Below are 16,826 nucleotides of genomic sequence, written 5' to 3'. Positions count from 1 at the left end.
TCGCTAAATAGGTAACGCTGACAATACAGGAGAACTAGTTTAGCGCTTCAGATCCCTGTTCCAAGATGGCGGCGGTGTTGACGCATGCTGAGAAGCAGAAGGCGACATCTAGTGTATATATCTATGATTAGACCCTTGTACCAGAGCCCGTCTACGGAGAGCCTTGCCACTCCGTATTAAGTCCCATTGTACCGAATTTTGGTTGCAGTTCCACCAGATTTCCACTGGGGGCGATCGCCATGAGTGCAAAATAAATGGGAGTCAATGGAGCTAGACGGCTAAATTTGTCTCTTTCACCTGATTGTCGTTGACAAATCTCAGATTTGATTGTAGTTTGTATAACTTCAACATGGGTTATAAGTCAAAAGTTGAATGAACGAGTACTTATGTCCTTTTGATTTCTTACAGTTTGGGTCGTTGTTGCCCATAACACGCTAGCATTGTGCTAATGAGTGACGTCATTGACACGTTTGAAAGGCTTTTTACAACAATTAAGTGACTTTAAAAAATATAATACTCCACCAAGTGTATTTTCTTTGCCTCCCCTTTCGAATACAATATTCAAATTACTTGAAAAAAAATTATATCCCGAGAAAAGTGGATTTTGAGGGGTACAGCTCCATAGACCTCCATGCATTCTGCACTCGTGGACGAGCGCCCTCATGTGGAACCACAGAAGGAACTGCAACCAGTTCAGAAACCGGAAGTTTTCCGAGAGTGGCAGTTCTCCCCTTATTAGACATTCTCTGCTTGTACTTACCGCTCGGAATCTCGCCCAGGCAATGGTTTCTGGGATCGTCGCACACAGTGACGCGATGCACAAAATTGCGCCAAAATATCAATAGCAATGAAAAAGTACAGTCTTAATATTTTATATCCTTGCTCAAATTTGTAAAATAATGAGCATAAATCTCCGAATGAAAGAAACTTGGGTATATGTAGCCATTACATTTAAACACATCACTTCCCAGAATGCATCTCTTTGCCAAAGAACTTTATTTCCACCTTAAGCAATATAAACATTTCTGCAGTAGTGTATTACATTTATAACTTCATAATCAGTATTGAGACGAAAGAACTAGTGCTATCAGTAAGCTATTCTTTTTAAGTTGACATTCTCTGGGGATACGCTTCTGACATGGGCTTTGTTTACCTAGCAACGGTTACTATGCCTCGCTGAAATGAGAAGTGAGAACGTTTTTATTAAATATCCCACTTAAATGAGGGCATAATTTAAGCCAACGGCAAATATGCAGTCCTGAAACGACTGTAATTATTCAATATCCATGTATCCCAAAGTTATAAAAGTCAGTTGACCGAAATCTGTACTCCGTTGTTGAAACGGGGGATCCGTGTGTGGGCCACGGAATATATGGTCATTAACTTGCATTGGAACGAAATCCGTGTGTGTTTCACGGAAATGTCAACTTCCGTTGAGCGAAATCTGCACTCAGTTGTTGAAACAGGGATGGAATGCAACGCCTGACAGGCTAACATTACATAAAAATCGAACTGAATGTATCAAAAGTGTGTTTCCCAATAAGATAACAACATCCGTTGAGCGAAATCTGCACTCAGTTGTTAAACGGGGATCCGTGAAATAGCCACGGAATATATTGTCATTAACTTGCATTGGAACGAAATCCGTGTGTGTTTCACGGAAATGTAACTTCCGTTGAGCGAAATCTGCACTCAGTTGTTGAAACAGGGATGGAATGCAACGCCTGACAGGCTAACATTACACAGACACTAAAAAAGGCAATAAAAATCGAACTGAAAGTATCAAAAGTGTGTTTCCCAATAAGATAACAACGTCCGTTGAGCGAAATCTGCACTCAGTTGTTTAAACGGGGATCCGTGAAATAGCCACGGAATATGAGTGTCATTAACTTGCATTGAATCGAAATCCGTGTGAGTTTCACGGAAATTTCAGTGATTCCGTGGGCCCACCACGGATTTTGAGTTAAGCGTCCGTGGATATTTCACGGATTCCCGTGAGACCAGGTTTCTCTAATCATGTATAATGAGCACTGCATTAATGGTGTCTCCGTAGCACACATGGGAAAGGCAGCGCTGTGCTACATAGCACTTTAAGAATGGCATCGCCGGTTCGAATCCGGCACCGTCCGGCAGTTTCCGCGGTCTCACGTTCTTTTACGCGATGGTGCCCTCTGCTCAGCGTCTTCCCGATCGCCCGCGACATCGTATGAAGCAGAGTTTGTAACTGTTTGCGTCCTGTTTCTTGTGCTTTTTTACTGAGGGCAATCATATGAATCATTGATATCCATTGCAACACCCAGAGGAGTAAAAAATAATTTTACAAAATAGGGGAATGCCGCGATCAGCGGACTTTGACCTACGCACGCACGCAGTAGCCGGCAGTCACGAGACTCTAATCATGTATAATGAGCACTGCATTAATCAGCGTCTCCGTAGCACACATGGGAATGGCAGCGCTGTGCTACATAGCACTTTAAGAATGGCATCGCCGGTTCGAATCCGGCCTGAAGCACCGTCCGGCAGTTTCCGCGGACTCACGTTGTTTTACGCGACGGTGCCCTCTGCTCAGCGTCTTCCCGATCGCCCGCGACATCGTATGAAGCAGAGTTTGTAACTGTTTGCGTCCTGTTTCTTGTGCTTTTTTACTGAGGGCAATCATATGAATCATTGATATCCATTGCAACACCCAGGAGAGTAAAACATAATTTTACAAAATAGGGGAATGCTGCGATCGGCGGACTTTGACCTACGCACGCGCACGCACACAGTAGCCGGCAGTCACGAGACTCTAATGAGCTCTGCATTAATCAGCGTCTCCATAGCACACATGGGAAAGGCAGCGCTGTGCTACATAGCACTTTAACCATGTCATCGCAGGTTCGAATCCGGCCTGAAGCACCGTCCGGCAGTTTCCGCGGACGCACGTTGTTTTACGCGACGGTGCCCTCTGCTCAGCGTCTTCCCGATCGCCCGCGACATCTTATGAAGCAGAGTTTGTAACTGTTTGCGTCCTGTTTCTTGTGCTTTTTTACTGAGGGCAATCATATGAATCATTGATATCCATTGCAACACCCAGAGGAGTAAAAAATAATTTTACAAAATAGGGGAATGCTGCGATCGGCGGACTTTGACCTACACACGCACGCACGCACGCAGTAGCCGGCAGTCACGAGACTCTAATCATGTATAATTCGCACTGCATTAATCAGCGTCTCCGTAGCACACATGGGAAAGGCAGCGCTGTGCTACATAGCACTTTAAGAATGGCATCGCCGGTTCGAATCCGGCCTGAAGCACCGTCCGGCAGTTTCCGCGGACTCACGTTGTTTTACGCGACGGTGCCCTCTGCTCAGCGTCTTCCCGATCGCCGGCGACATCTTATGAAGCAGAGAACCTGAGTGTTTGTAACTGATTGCATTCCTGTTTCTTGTGTTTTTTTACTGAGGGCAATCATATGAATCATTGATATCCATTGCAACACCCAGGAGAGTAAAAAATAATTTTACAAAATAGGGGAATGCTGCGATCGGCGGACTTTGACCTACACACGCACGCACGCACGCAGTAGCCGGCAGTCACGAGACTCTAATCATGTATAATGAGCACTGCATTAATGGTGTCTCCGTAGCACACATGGGAAAGGCAGCGCTGTGCTACATAGCACTTTAAGAATGTCATCGCAGGTTCGAATCCAGCCTGAAGCACCGTCCGGCCATTTCCGCGGTCTCGCGTTGTTTTACGCGACGGTGCCCTCTGCTCAGCGTCTTCCCGATCGCCGGCGACATCTTATGAAGCAGAGAACCTGAGTGTTTGTAACTGATTGCATTCCTGTTTCTTGTGTTTTTTTACTGAGGGCAATCATATGAATCATTGATATCCATTGCAACACCCAGGAGAGTAAAAAATAATTTTACAAAATAGGGGAATGCTGCGATCGGCGGACTTTGACCTACACACGCACGCACGCACGCAGTAGCCGGCAGTCACGAGACTCTAATCATGTATAATGAGCACTGCATTAATGGTGTCTCCGTAGCACACATGGGAAAGGCAGCGCTGTGCTACATAGCACTTTAAGAATGTCATCGCAGGTTCGAATCCAGCCTGAAGCACCGTCCGGCCATTTCCGCGGTCTCGCGTTGTTTTACGCGACGGTGCCCTCTGCTCAGCGTCTTCCCGATCGCCGGCGACATCTTATGAAGCAGAGAACCTGAGTGTTTGTAACTGATTGCATTCCTGTTTCTTGTGTTTTTTTACTGAGGGCAATCATATGAATCATTGATATCCATTGCAACACCCAGGAGAGTAAAAAATAATTTTACAAAATAGGGGAATGCTGCGATCGGCGGACTTTGACCTACACACGCACGCACGCACGCAGTAGCCGGCAGTCACGAGACTCTAATCATGTATAATTCGCACTGCATTAATCAGCGTCTCCGTAGCACACATGGGAAAGGCAGCGCTGTGCTACATAGCACTTTAAGAATGGCATCGCCGGTTCGAATCCGGCCTGAAGCACCGTCCGGCAGTTTCCGCGGACTCACGTTGTTTTACGCGACGGTGCCCTCTGCTCAGCGTCTTCCCGATCGCCGGCGACATCTTATGAAGCAGAGAACCTGAGTGTTTGTAACTGATTGCATTCCTGTTTCTTGTGTTTTTTTACTGAGGGCAATCATATGAATCATTGATATCCATTGCAACACCCAGGAGAGTAAAAAATAATTTTACAAAATAGGGGAATGCTGCGATCGGCGGACTTTGACCTACACACGCACGCACGCAGTAGCCGGCAGTCACGAGACTCTAATCATGTATAATGAGCACTGCATTAATGGTGTCTCCGTAGCACACATGGGAAAGGCAGCGCTGTGCTACATAGCACTTTAAGAATGTCATCGCAGGTTCGAATCCAGCCTGAAGCACAGTCCGGCTGTTTCCGCGGTCTCACGATGTTTTACGCGACGGTGCCCTCTGCTCAGCGTCTTCCCGATCGCCCGCGACATCTTATGAAGCAGAGTTTGTAACTGTTTGCGTCCTGTTTCTTGTGCTTTTTTACTGAGGGCAATCATATGAATCATTGATATCCATTGCAACACCCAGAGGAGTAAAAAATAATTTTACAAAATAGGGGAATGCCGCGATCAGCGGACTTTGACCTACGCACGCACGCAGTAGCCGGCAGTCACGAGACTCTAATCATGTATAATGAGCACTGCATTAATCAGCGTCTCCGTAGCACACATGGGAATGGCAGCGCTGTGCTACATAGCACTTTAAGAATGGCATCGCCGGTTCGAATCCGGCCTGAAGCACCGTCCGGCAGTTTCCGCGGACTCACGTTGTTTTACGCGACGGTGCCCTCTGCTCAGCGTCTTCCCGATCGCCCGCGACATCGTATGAAGCAGAGTTTGTAACTGTTTGCGTCCTGTTTCTTGTGCTTTTTTACTGAGGGCAATCATATGAATCATTGATATCCATTGCAACACCCAGGAGAGTAAAACATAATTTTACAAAATAGGGGAATGCTGCGATCGGCGGACTTTGACCTACGCACGCGCACGCACACAGTAGCCGGCAGTCACGAGACTCTAATGAGCTCTGCATTAATCAGCGTCTCCATAGCACACATGGGAAAGGCAGCGCTGTGCTACATAGCACTTTAACCATGTCATCGCAGGTTCGAATCCGGCCTGAAGCACCGTCCGGCAGTTTCCGCGGACGCACGTTGTTTTACGCGACGGTGCCCTCTGCTCAGCGTCTTCCCGATCGCCCGCGACATCTTATGAAGCAGAGTTTGTAACTGTTTGCGTCCTGTTTCTTGTGCTTTTTTAATGAGGGCAATCATATGAATCATTGATATCCATTGCAACACCCAGAGGAGTAAAAAATAATTTTACAAAATAGGGGAATGCTGCGATCGGCGGACTTTGACCTACACACGCACGCACGCACGCAGTAGCCGGCAGTCACGAGACTCTAATCATGTATAATTCGCACTGCATTAATCAGCGTCTCCGTAGCACACATGGGAAAGGCAGCGCTGTGCTACATAGCACTTTAAGAATGGCATCGCCGGTTCGAATCCGGCCTGAAGCACCGTCCGGCAGTTTCCGCGGACTCACGTTGTTTTACGCGACGGTGCCCTCTGCTCAGCGTCTTCCCGATCGCCGGCGACATCTTATGAAGCAGAGAACCTGAGTGTTTGTAACTGATTGCATTCCTGTTTCTTGTGTTTTTTTACTGAGGGCAATCATATGAATCATTGATATCCATTGCAACACCCAGGAGAGTAAAAAATAATTTTACAAAATAGGGGAATGCTGCGATCGGCGGACTTTGACCTACACACGCACGCACGCACGCAGTAGCCGGCAGTCACGAGACTCTAATCATGTATAATGAGCACTGCATTAATGGTGTCTCCGTAGCACACATGGGAAAGGCAGCGCTGTGCTACATAGCACTTTAAGAATATCATCGCAGGTTCGAATCCAGCCTGAAGCACCGTCCGGCCATTTCCGCGGTCTCGCGTTGTTTTACACGACGGTGCCCTCTGCTCAGCGTCTTCCCGATCGCCGGCGACATCTTATGAAGCAGAGAACCTGAGTGTTTGTAACTGATTGCATTCCTGTTTCTTGTGTTTTTTTACTGAGGGCAATCATATGAATCATTGATATCCATTGCAACACCCAGGAGAGTAAAAAATAATTTTACAAAATAGGGGAATGCTGCGATCGGCGGACTTTGACCTACACACGCACGCACGCACGCAGTAGCCGGCAGTCACGAGACTCTAATCATGTATAATGAGCACTGCATTAATGGTGTCTCCGTAGCACACATGGGAAAGGCAGCGCTGTGCTACATAGCACTTTAAGAATGTCATCGCAGGTTCGAATCCAGCCTGAAGCACCGTCCGGCCATTTCCGCGGTCTCGCGTTGTTTTACGCGACGGTGCCCTCTGCTCAGCGTCTTCCCGATCGCCGGCGACATCTTATGAAGCAGAGAACCTGAGTGTTTGTAACTGATTGCATTCCTGTTTCTTGTGTTTTTTTACTGAGGGCAATCATATGAATCATTGATACCCATTGCAACACCCAGGAGAGTAAAAAATAATTTTACAAAATAGGGGAATGCTACGATCGGCGGACTTTGACCTACACACGCACGCACGCACGCAGTAGCCGGCAGTCACGAGACTCTAATCATGTATAATGAGCACTGCATTAATGGTGTCTCCGTAGCACACATGGGAAAGGCAGCGCTGTGCTACATAGCACTTTAAGAATGTCATCGCAGGTTCGAATCCAGCCTGAAGCACAGTCCGGCTGTTTCCGCGGTCTCACGATGTTTTACGCGACGGTGCCCTCTGCTCAGCGTCTTCCCGATCGCCCGCGACATCTTATGAAGCAGAGTTTGTAACTGTTTGCGTCCTGTTTCTTGTGCTTTTTTACTGAGGGCAATCATATGAATCATTGATATCCATTGCAACACCCAGAGGAGTAAAAAATAATTTTACAAAATAGGGGAATGCCGCGATCAGCGGACTTTGACCTACGCACGCACGCAGTAGCCGGCAGTCACGAGACTCTAATCATGTATAATGAGCACTGCATTAATCAGCGTCTCCGTAGCACACATGGGAATGGCAGCGCTGTGCTACATAGCACTTTAAGAATGGCATCGCTGGTTCGAATCCGGCCTGAAGCACCGTCCGGCAGTTTCCGCGGACTCACGTTGTTTTACGCGACGGTGCCCTCTGCTCAGCGTCTTCTCGATCGCCCGCGACATCGTATGAAGCAGAGTTTGTAACTGTTTGCGTCCTGTTTCTTGTGCTTTTTTACTGAGGGCAATCATATGAATCATTGATATCCATTGCAACACCCAGGAGAGTAAAACATAATTTTACAAAATAGGGGAATGCTGCGATCGGCGGACTTTGACCTACGCACGCGCACGCACACAGTAGCCGGCAGTCACGAGACTCTAATGAGCTCTGCATTAATCAGCGTCTCCATAGCACACATGGGAAAGGCAGCGCTGTGCTACATAGCACTTTGAGAATGTCATCGCAGGTTCGAATCCAGCCTGAAGCACCGTCCGGCCATTTCCGCGGTCTCGCGTTGTTTTACGCGACGGTGCCCTCTGCTCAGCGTCTTCCCGATCGCCGGCGACATCTTATGAAGCAGAGAACCTGAGTGTTTGTAACTGATTGCATTCCTGTTTCTTGTGTTTTTTTACTGAGGGCAATCATATGAATCATTGATACCCATTGCAACACCCAGGAGAGTAAAAAATAATTTTACAAAATAGGGGAATGCTACGATCGGCGGACTTTGACCTACACACGCACGCACGCACGCAGTAGCCGGCAGTCACGAGACTCTAATCATGTATAATGAGCACTGCATTAATGGTGTCTCCGTAGCACACATGGGAAAGGCAGCGCTGTGCTACATAGCACTTTAAGAATGTCATCGCAGGTTCGAATCCAGCCTGAAGCACAGTCCGGCTGTTTCCGCGGTCTCACGATGTTTTACGCGACGGTGCCCTCTGCTCAGCGTCTTCCCGATCGCCCGCGACATCTTATGAAGCAGAGTTTGTAACTGTTTGCGTCCTGTTTCTTGTGCTTTTTTACTGAGGGCAATCATATGAATCATTGATATCCATTGCAACACCCAGAGGAGTAAAAAATAATTTTACAAAATAGGGGAATGCCGCGATCAGCGGACTTTGACCTACGCACGCACGCAGTAGCCGGCAGTCACGAGACTCTAATCATGTATAATGAGCACTGCATTAATCAGCGTCTCCGTAGCACACATGGGAATGGCAGCGCTGTGCTACATAGCACTTTAAGAATGGCATCGCTGGTTCGAATCCGGCCTGAAGCACCGTCCGGCAGTTTCCGCGGACTCACGTTGTTTTACGCGACGGTGCCCTCTGCTCAGCGTCTTCTCGATCGCCCGCGACATCGTATGAAGCAGAGTTTGTAACTGTTTGCGTCCTGTTTCTTGTGCTTTTTTACTGAGGGCAATCATATGAATCATTGATATCCATTGCAACACCCAGGAGAGTAAAACATAATTTTACAAAATAGGGGAATGCTGCGATCGGCGGACTTTGACCTACGCACGCGCACGCACACAGTAGCCGGCAGTCACGAGACTCTAATGAGCTCTGCATTAATCAGCGTCTCCATAGCACACATGGGAAAGGCAGCGCTGTGCTACATAGCACTTTAAGAATGTCATCGCAGGTTCGAATCCAGCCTGAAGCACCGTCCGGCCATTTCCGCGGTCTCGCGTTGTTTTACGCGACGGTGCCCTCTGCTCAGCGTCTTCCCGATCGATCGCCGGCGACATCTTATGAAGCAGAGAACCTGAGTGTTTGTAACTGATTGCATTCCTGTTTCTTGTGTTTTTTTACTGAGGGCAATCATATGAATCATTGATACCCATTGCAACACCCAGGAGAGTAAAAAATAATTTTACAAAATAGGGGAATGCTACGATCGGCGGACTTTGACCTACACACGCACGCACGCACGCAGTAGCCGGCAGTCACGAGACTCTAATCATGTATAATGAGCACTGCATTAATGGTGTCTCCGTAGCACACATGGGAAAGGCAGCGCTGTGCTACATAGCACTTTAAGAATGTCATCGCAGGTTCGAATCCAGCCTGAAGCACAGTCCGGCTGTTTCCGCGGTCTCACGATGTTTTACGCGACGGTGCCCTCTGCTCAGCGTCTTCCCGATCGCCCGCGACATCTTATGAAGCAGAGTTTGTAACTGTTTGCGTCCTGTTTCTTGTGCTTTTTTACTGAGGGCAATCATATGAATCATTGATATCCATTGCAACACCCAGAGGAGTAAAAAATAATTTTACAAAATAGGGGAATGCCGCGATCAGCGGACTTTGACCTACGCACGCACGCAGTAGCCGGCAGTCACGAGACTCTAATCATGTATAATGAGCACTGCATTAATCAGCGTCTCCGTAGCACACATGGGAATGGCAGCGCTGTGCTACATAGCACTTTAAGAATGGCATCGCTGGTTCGAATCCGGCCTGAAGCACCGTCCGGCAGTTTCCGCGGACTCACGTTGTTTTACGCGACGGTGCCCTCTGCTCAGCGTCTTCTCGATCGCCCGCGACATCGTATGAAGCAGAGTTTGTAACTGTTTGCGTCCTGTTTCTTGTGCTTTTTTACTGAGGGCAATCATATGAATCATTGATATCCATTGCAACACCCAGGAGAGTAAAACATAATTTTACAAAATAGGGGAATGCTGCGATCGGCGGACTTTGACCTACGCACGCGCACGCACACAGTAGCCGGCAGTCACGAGACTCTAATGAGCTCTGCATTAATCAGCGTCTCCATAGCACACATGGGAAAGGCAGCGCTGTGCTACATAGCACTTTAACCATGTCATCGCAGGTTCGAATCCGGCCTGAAGCACCGTCCGGCAGTTTCCGCGGACGCACGTTGTTTTACGCGACGGTGCCCTCTGCTCAGCGTCTTCCCGATCGCCCGCGACATCTTATGAAGCAGAGTTTGTAACTGTTTGCGTCCTGTTTCTTGTGCTTTTTTACTGAGGGCAATCATATGAATCATTGATATTCATTGCAACACCCAGAGGAGTAAAAAATAATTTTACAAAATAGGGGAATGCCGCGATCAGCGGACTTTGACCTACGCACGCACGCACGCAGTAGCCGGCAGTCACGAGACTCTAATCATGTATAATGAGCACTCCATTAATCGGTGTCTCCGTAGCACACATAGGAAAGGCAGCGCTGTGCTACATAGCACTTTCAGAATGTCATCGCAGGTTCGAATCCAGCCTGAAGCACAGTCCGGCTGTTTCCGCGGTCTCACGATGTTTTACGCGACGGTGCCCTCTGCTCAGCGTCTTCCCGATCGCCCGCGACATCTTATGAAGCAGAGTTTGTAACTGTTTGCGTCCTGTTTCTTGTGCTTTTTTACTGAGGGCAATCATATGAATCATTGATATCCATTGCAACACCCAGAGGAGTAAAAAATAATTTTACAAAATAGGGGAATGCCGCGATCAGCGGACTTTGACCTACGCACGCACGCACGCAGTAGCCGGCAGTCACGAGACTCTAATCATGTATAATGAGCACTGCATTAATCAGCGTCTCCGTAGCACACATGGGAAAGGCAGCGCTGTGCTACATAGCACTTTAAGAATGGCATCGCCGGTTCGAATCCGGCCTGAAGCACCGTCCGGCAGTTTCCGCGGACTCACGTTGTTTTACGCGACGGTGCCCTCTGCTCAGCGTCTTCCCGATCGCCGGCGACATCTTATGAAGCAGAGAACCTGAGTGTTTGTAACTGATTGCATTCCTGTTTCTTGTGTTTTTTTACTGAGGGCAATCATATGAATCATTGATATCCATTGCAACACCCAGGAGAGTAAAAAATAATTTTACAAAATAGGGGAATGCTGCGATCGGCGGACTTTGACCTACACACGCACGCACGCACGCAGTAGCCGGCAGTCACGAGACTCTAATCATGTATAATGAGCACTGCATTAAAGGTGTCTCCGTAGCACACATGGGAAAGGCAGCGCTGTGCTACATAGCACTTTAAGAATGTCATCGCAGGTTCGAATCCAGCCTGAAGCACAGTCCGGCTGTTTCCGCGGTCTCACGATGTTTTACGCGACGGTGCCCTCTGCTCAGCGTCTTCCCGATCGCCGGCGACATCTTATGAAGCAGAGAACCTGAGTGTTTGTAACTGATTGCATTCCTGTTTCTTGTGTTTTTTTACTGAGGGCAATCATATGAATCATTGATATCCATTGCAACACCCAGAGGAGTAAAAAATAATTTTACAAAATAGGGGAATGCTGCGATCGGCGGACTTTGACCTACACACGCACGCACGCACGCAGTAGCCGGCAGTCACGAGACTCTAATCATGTATAATGAGCACTGCATTAATGGTGTCTCCGTAGCACACATGGGAAAGGCAGCGCTGTGCTACATAGCACTTTAAGAATGTCATCGCAGGTTCGAATCCAGCCTGAAGCACAGTCCGGCTGTTTCCGCGGTCTCACGATGTTTTACGCGACGGTGCCCTCTGCTCAGCGTCTTCCCGATCGCCCGCGACATCTTATGAAGCAGAGTTTGTAACTGTTTGCGTCCTGTTTCTTGTGCTTTTTTACTGAGGGCAATCATATGAATCATTGATATCCATTGCAACACCCAGAGGAGTAAAACATAATTTTACAAAATAGGGGAATGCTGCGATCGGCGGACTTTGACCTACGCACGCACGCACGCAGTCGCCGGCAGTCACGAGACTCTAATCATGTATAATGAGCACAGCATTAATCGGCGTCTCCGTAGCACACATGGGAAAGGCAGCGCTGTGCTACATAGCACTTTAAGAATGTCATCGCAGGTTCGATTCCAGCCTGAAGCACCGTCCGGCCATTTCCGCGGTCTCGCGTTGTTTTACGCGACGGTGCCCTCTGCTCAGCGTCTTCCCGATCGCCGGCGACATCTTATGAAGCAGAGAACCTGAGTGTTTGTAACTGATTGCATTCCTGTTTCTTGTGTTATTTTACTGAGGGCAATCATATGAATCATTGATATCCATTGCAACACCCAGGAGAGTAAAACATAATTTTACAAAATAGGGGAATGCTGCGATCGGCGGACTTTGACCTACACACGCACGCACGCAGTAGCCGGCAGTCACGAGACTCTAATCATGTATAATGAGCACTGCATTAATGGTGTCTCCGTAGCACACATGGGAAAGGCAGCGCTGTGCTACATAGCAATTTAAGAATGTCATCGCAGGTTCGAATCCAGCCTGAAGCACAGTCCGGCTGTTTCCGCGGTCTCACGATGTTTTACGCGACGGTGCCCTCTGCTCAGCGTCTTCCCGATCGCCCGCGACATCTTATGAAGCAGAGTTTGTAACTGTTTGCGTCCTGTTTCTTGTGCTTTTTTACTGAGGGCAATCATATGAATCATTGATATCCATTGCAAAACCCAGAGGAGTAAAAAATAATTTTACAAACGAGGGGAATGCTGCGATCGGCGGACTTTGACCTACGCACGCACCCACGCAGTAGCCGGCAGTCACGAGACTCTAATCATGTATAATGAGCACTGCATTAATCAGCGTCTCCGTAGCACACATGGGAAAGGCAGCGCTGTGCTACATAGCACTTTAAGAATGGCATCGCTGGTTCGAATCCGGCCTGAAGGTTCGGCAGTTTCCGCGGACTCACGTTGTTTTACGCGACGGTGCCCTCTGCTCAGCGTCTTCCCGATCGCCCGCGACATCTTATGAAGCAGAGAACCTGAGTGTTTGTAACTGTTTGCGTCCTGTTTCTTGTCTTTTTTTACTGAGGGCAATCATATGAATCATTGATATCCATTGCAACACCCAGAGGAGTAAAAAATTATTTTACAAAATAGGGGAATGCTGCTATCGGCGGACTTTGACCTAGGCACGCACGCACGCAGTAGCCGGCAGTCATGAGACTCTAATCATGTATAATGAGCACTGCATTAATCAGCGTCTCCGTAGCACACATGGGAAAGGCAGCGCTGTGCTACATAGCACTTTAAGAATGGCATCGCCGGTTCGAATCCGGCCTGAAGCACCGTCCGGCTGTGTCCGCGGTCTCACGTTGTTTTACGCGACGGTGCCCTCTGCTCAGCGTCTTCCCGATCGCCCGAGACATCTTATGAAGCAGAGTTTGTAACTGTTTGCGTCCTGTTTCTTGTGCTTTTTTACTGAGGGCAATCATATGAATCATTGATATCCATTGCAACACCCAGAGGAGTAAAACATAATTTTACAAAATAGGGGAATGCTGCGATCGGCGGACTTTGACCTACACACGCACGCACGCACGCAGTAGCCGGCAGTCACGAGACTCTAATCATGTATAATTCGCACTGCATTAATCAGCGTCTCCGTAGCACACATGGGAAAGGCAGCGCTGTGCTACATAGCACTTTAAGAATGGCATCGCCGGTTCGAATCCGGCCTGAAGCACCGTCCGGCAGTTTCCGCGGACTCACGTTGTTTTACGCGACGGTGCCCTCTGCTCAGCGTCTTCCCGATCGCCGGCGACATCTTATGAAGCAGAGAACCTGAGTGTTTGTAACTGATTGCATTCCTGTTTCTTGTGTTTTTTTACTGAGGGCAATCATATGAATCATTGATATCCATTGCAACACCCAGGAGAGTAAAAAATAATTTTACAAAATAGGGGAATGCTGCGATCGGCGGACTTTGACCTACACACGCACGCACGCACGCAGTAGCCGGCAGTCACGAGACTCTAATCATGTATAATGAGCACTGCATTAATGGTGTCTCCGTAGCACACATGGGAAAGGCAGCGCTGTGCTACATAGCACTTTAAGAATGTCATCGCAGGTTCGAATCCAGCCTGAAGCACAGTCCGGCTGTTTCCGCGGTCTCACGATGTTTTACGCGACGGTGCCCTCTGCTCAGCGTCTTCCCGATCGCCCGCGACATCTTATGAAGCAGAGTTTGTAACTGTTTGCGTCCTGTTTCTTGTGCTTTTTTACTGAGGGCAATCATATGAATCATTGATATCCATTGCAACACCCAGAGGAGTAAAAAATAATTTTACAAAATAGGGGAATGCCGCGATCAGCGGACTTTGACCTACGCACGCACGCAGTAGCCGGCAGTCACGAGACTCTAATCATGTATAATGAGCACTGCATTAATCAGCGTCTCCGTAGCACACATGGGAATGGCAGCGCTGTGCTACATAGCACTTTAAGAATGGCATCGCCGGTTCGAATCCGGCCTGAAGCACCGTCCGGCAGTTTCCGCGGACTCACGTTGTTTTACGCGACGGTGCCCTCTGCTCAGCGTCTTCTCGATCGCCCGCGACATCGTATGAAGCAGAGTTTGTAACTGTTTGCGTCCTGTTTCTTGTGCTTTTTTACTGAGGGCAATCATATGAATCATTGATATCCATTGCAACACCCAGGAGAGTAAAACATAATTTTACAAAATAGGGGAATGCTGCGATCGGCGGACTTTGACCTACGCACGCGCACGCACACAGTAGCCGGCAGTCACGAGACTCTAATGAGCTCTGCATTAATCAGCGTCTCCATAGCACACATGGGAAAGGCAGCGCTGTGCTACATAGCACTTTAACCATGTCATCGCAGGTTCGAATCCGGCCTGAAGCACCGTCCGGCAGTTTCCGCGGACGCACGTTGTTTTACGCGACGGTGCCCTCTGCTCAGCGTCTTCCCGATCGCCCGCGACATCTTATGAAGCAGAGTTTGTAACTGTTTGCGTCCTGTTTCTTGTGCTTTTTTACTGAGGGCAATCATATGAATCATTGATATCCATTGCAACACCCAGAGGAGTAAAAAATAATTTTACAAAATAGGGGAATGCTGCGATCGGCGGACTTTGACCTACACACGCACGCACGCACGCAGTAGCCGGCAGTCACGAGACTCTAATCATGTATAATTCGCACTGCATTAATCAGCGTCTCCGTAGCACACATGGGAAAGGCAGCGCTGTGCTACATAGCACTTTAAGAATGTCGTCGCAGGTTCGAATCCAGCCTGAAGCACCGTCCGGCCATTTCCGCGGTCTCGCGTTGTTTTACGCGACGGTGCCCTCTGCTCAGCGTCTTCCCGATCGCCGGCGACATCTTATGAAGCAGAGAACCTGAGTGTTTGTAACTGATTGCATTCCTGTTTCTTGTGTTTTTTTACTGAGGGCAATCATATGAATCATTGATATCCATTGCAACACCCAGGAGAGTAAAAAATAATTTTACAAAATAGGGGAATGCTGCGATCGGCGGACTTTGACCTACACACGCACGCACGCACGCAGTAGCCGGCAGTCACGAGACTCTAATCATGTATAATGAGCACTGCATTAATGGTGTCTCCGTAGCACACATGGGAAAGGCAGCGCTGTGCTACATAGCACTTTAAGAATATCATCGCAGGTTCGAATCCAGCCTGAAGCACCGTCCGGCCATTTCCGCGGTCTCGCGTTGTTTTACGCGACGGTGCCCTCTGCTCAGCGTCTTCCCGATCGCCGGCGACATCTTATGAAGCAGAGAACCTGAGTGTTTGTAACTGATTGCATTCCTGTTTCTTGTGTTTTTTTACTGAGGGCAATCATATGAATCATTGATATCCATTGCAACACCCAGGAGAGTAAAAAATAATTTTACAAAATAGGGGAATGCTGCGATCGGCGGACTTTGACCTACACACGCACGCACGCAGTAGCCGGCAGTCACGAGACTCTAATCATGTATAATGAGCACTGCATTAATGGTGTCTCCGTAGCACACATGGGAAAGGCAGCGCTGTGCTACATAGCACTTTAAGAATGTCATCGCAGGTTCGAATCCAGCCTGAAGCACAGTCCGGCTGTTTCCGCGGTCTCACGATGTTTTACGCGACGGTGCCCTCTGCTCAGCGTCTTCCCGATCGCCCGCGACATCTTATGAAGCAGAGTTTGTAACTGTTTGCGTCCTGTTTCTTGTGCTTTTTTACTGAGGGCAATCATATGAATCATTGATATCCATTGCAACACCCAGAGGAGTAAAAAATAATTTTACAAAATAGGGGAATGCCGCGATCAGCGGACTTTGACCTACGCACGCACGCAGTAGCCGGCAGTCACGAGACTCTAATCATGTATAATGAGCACTGCATTAATCAGCGTCTCCGTAGCACACATGGGAATGGCAGCGCTGTGCTACATAGCACTTTAAGAATGGCATCGC

Source organism: Alosa pseudoharengus, unplaced genomic scaffold (assembly GCF_046254945.1).
Source record: "Alosa pseudoharengus isolate Yale_2024_CS ecotype anadromous, Long Island Sound unplaced genomic scaffold, YU_APseudo_1.1 YU_APseudo_1.1_scf_22, whole genome shotgun sequence".
Taxonomy (NCBI): domain Eukaryota; kingdom Metazoa; phylum Chordata; class Actinopteri; order Clupeiformes; family Clupeidae; genus Alosa; species Alosa pseudoharengus.
The sequence above is the reverse complement of the archived record's forward strand: the minus strand, read 5'-3'. Positions refer to the sequence as shown.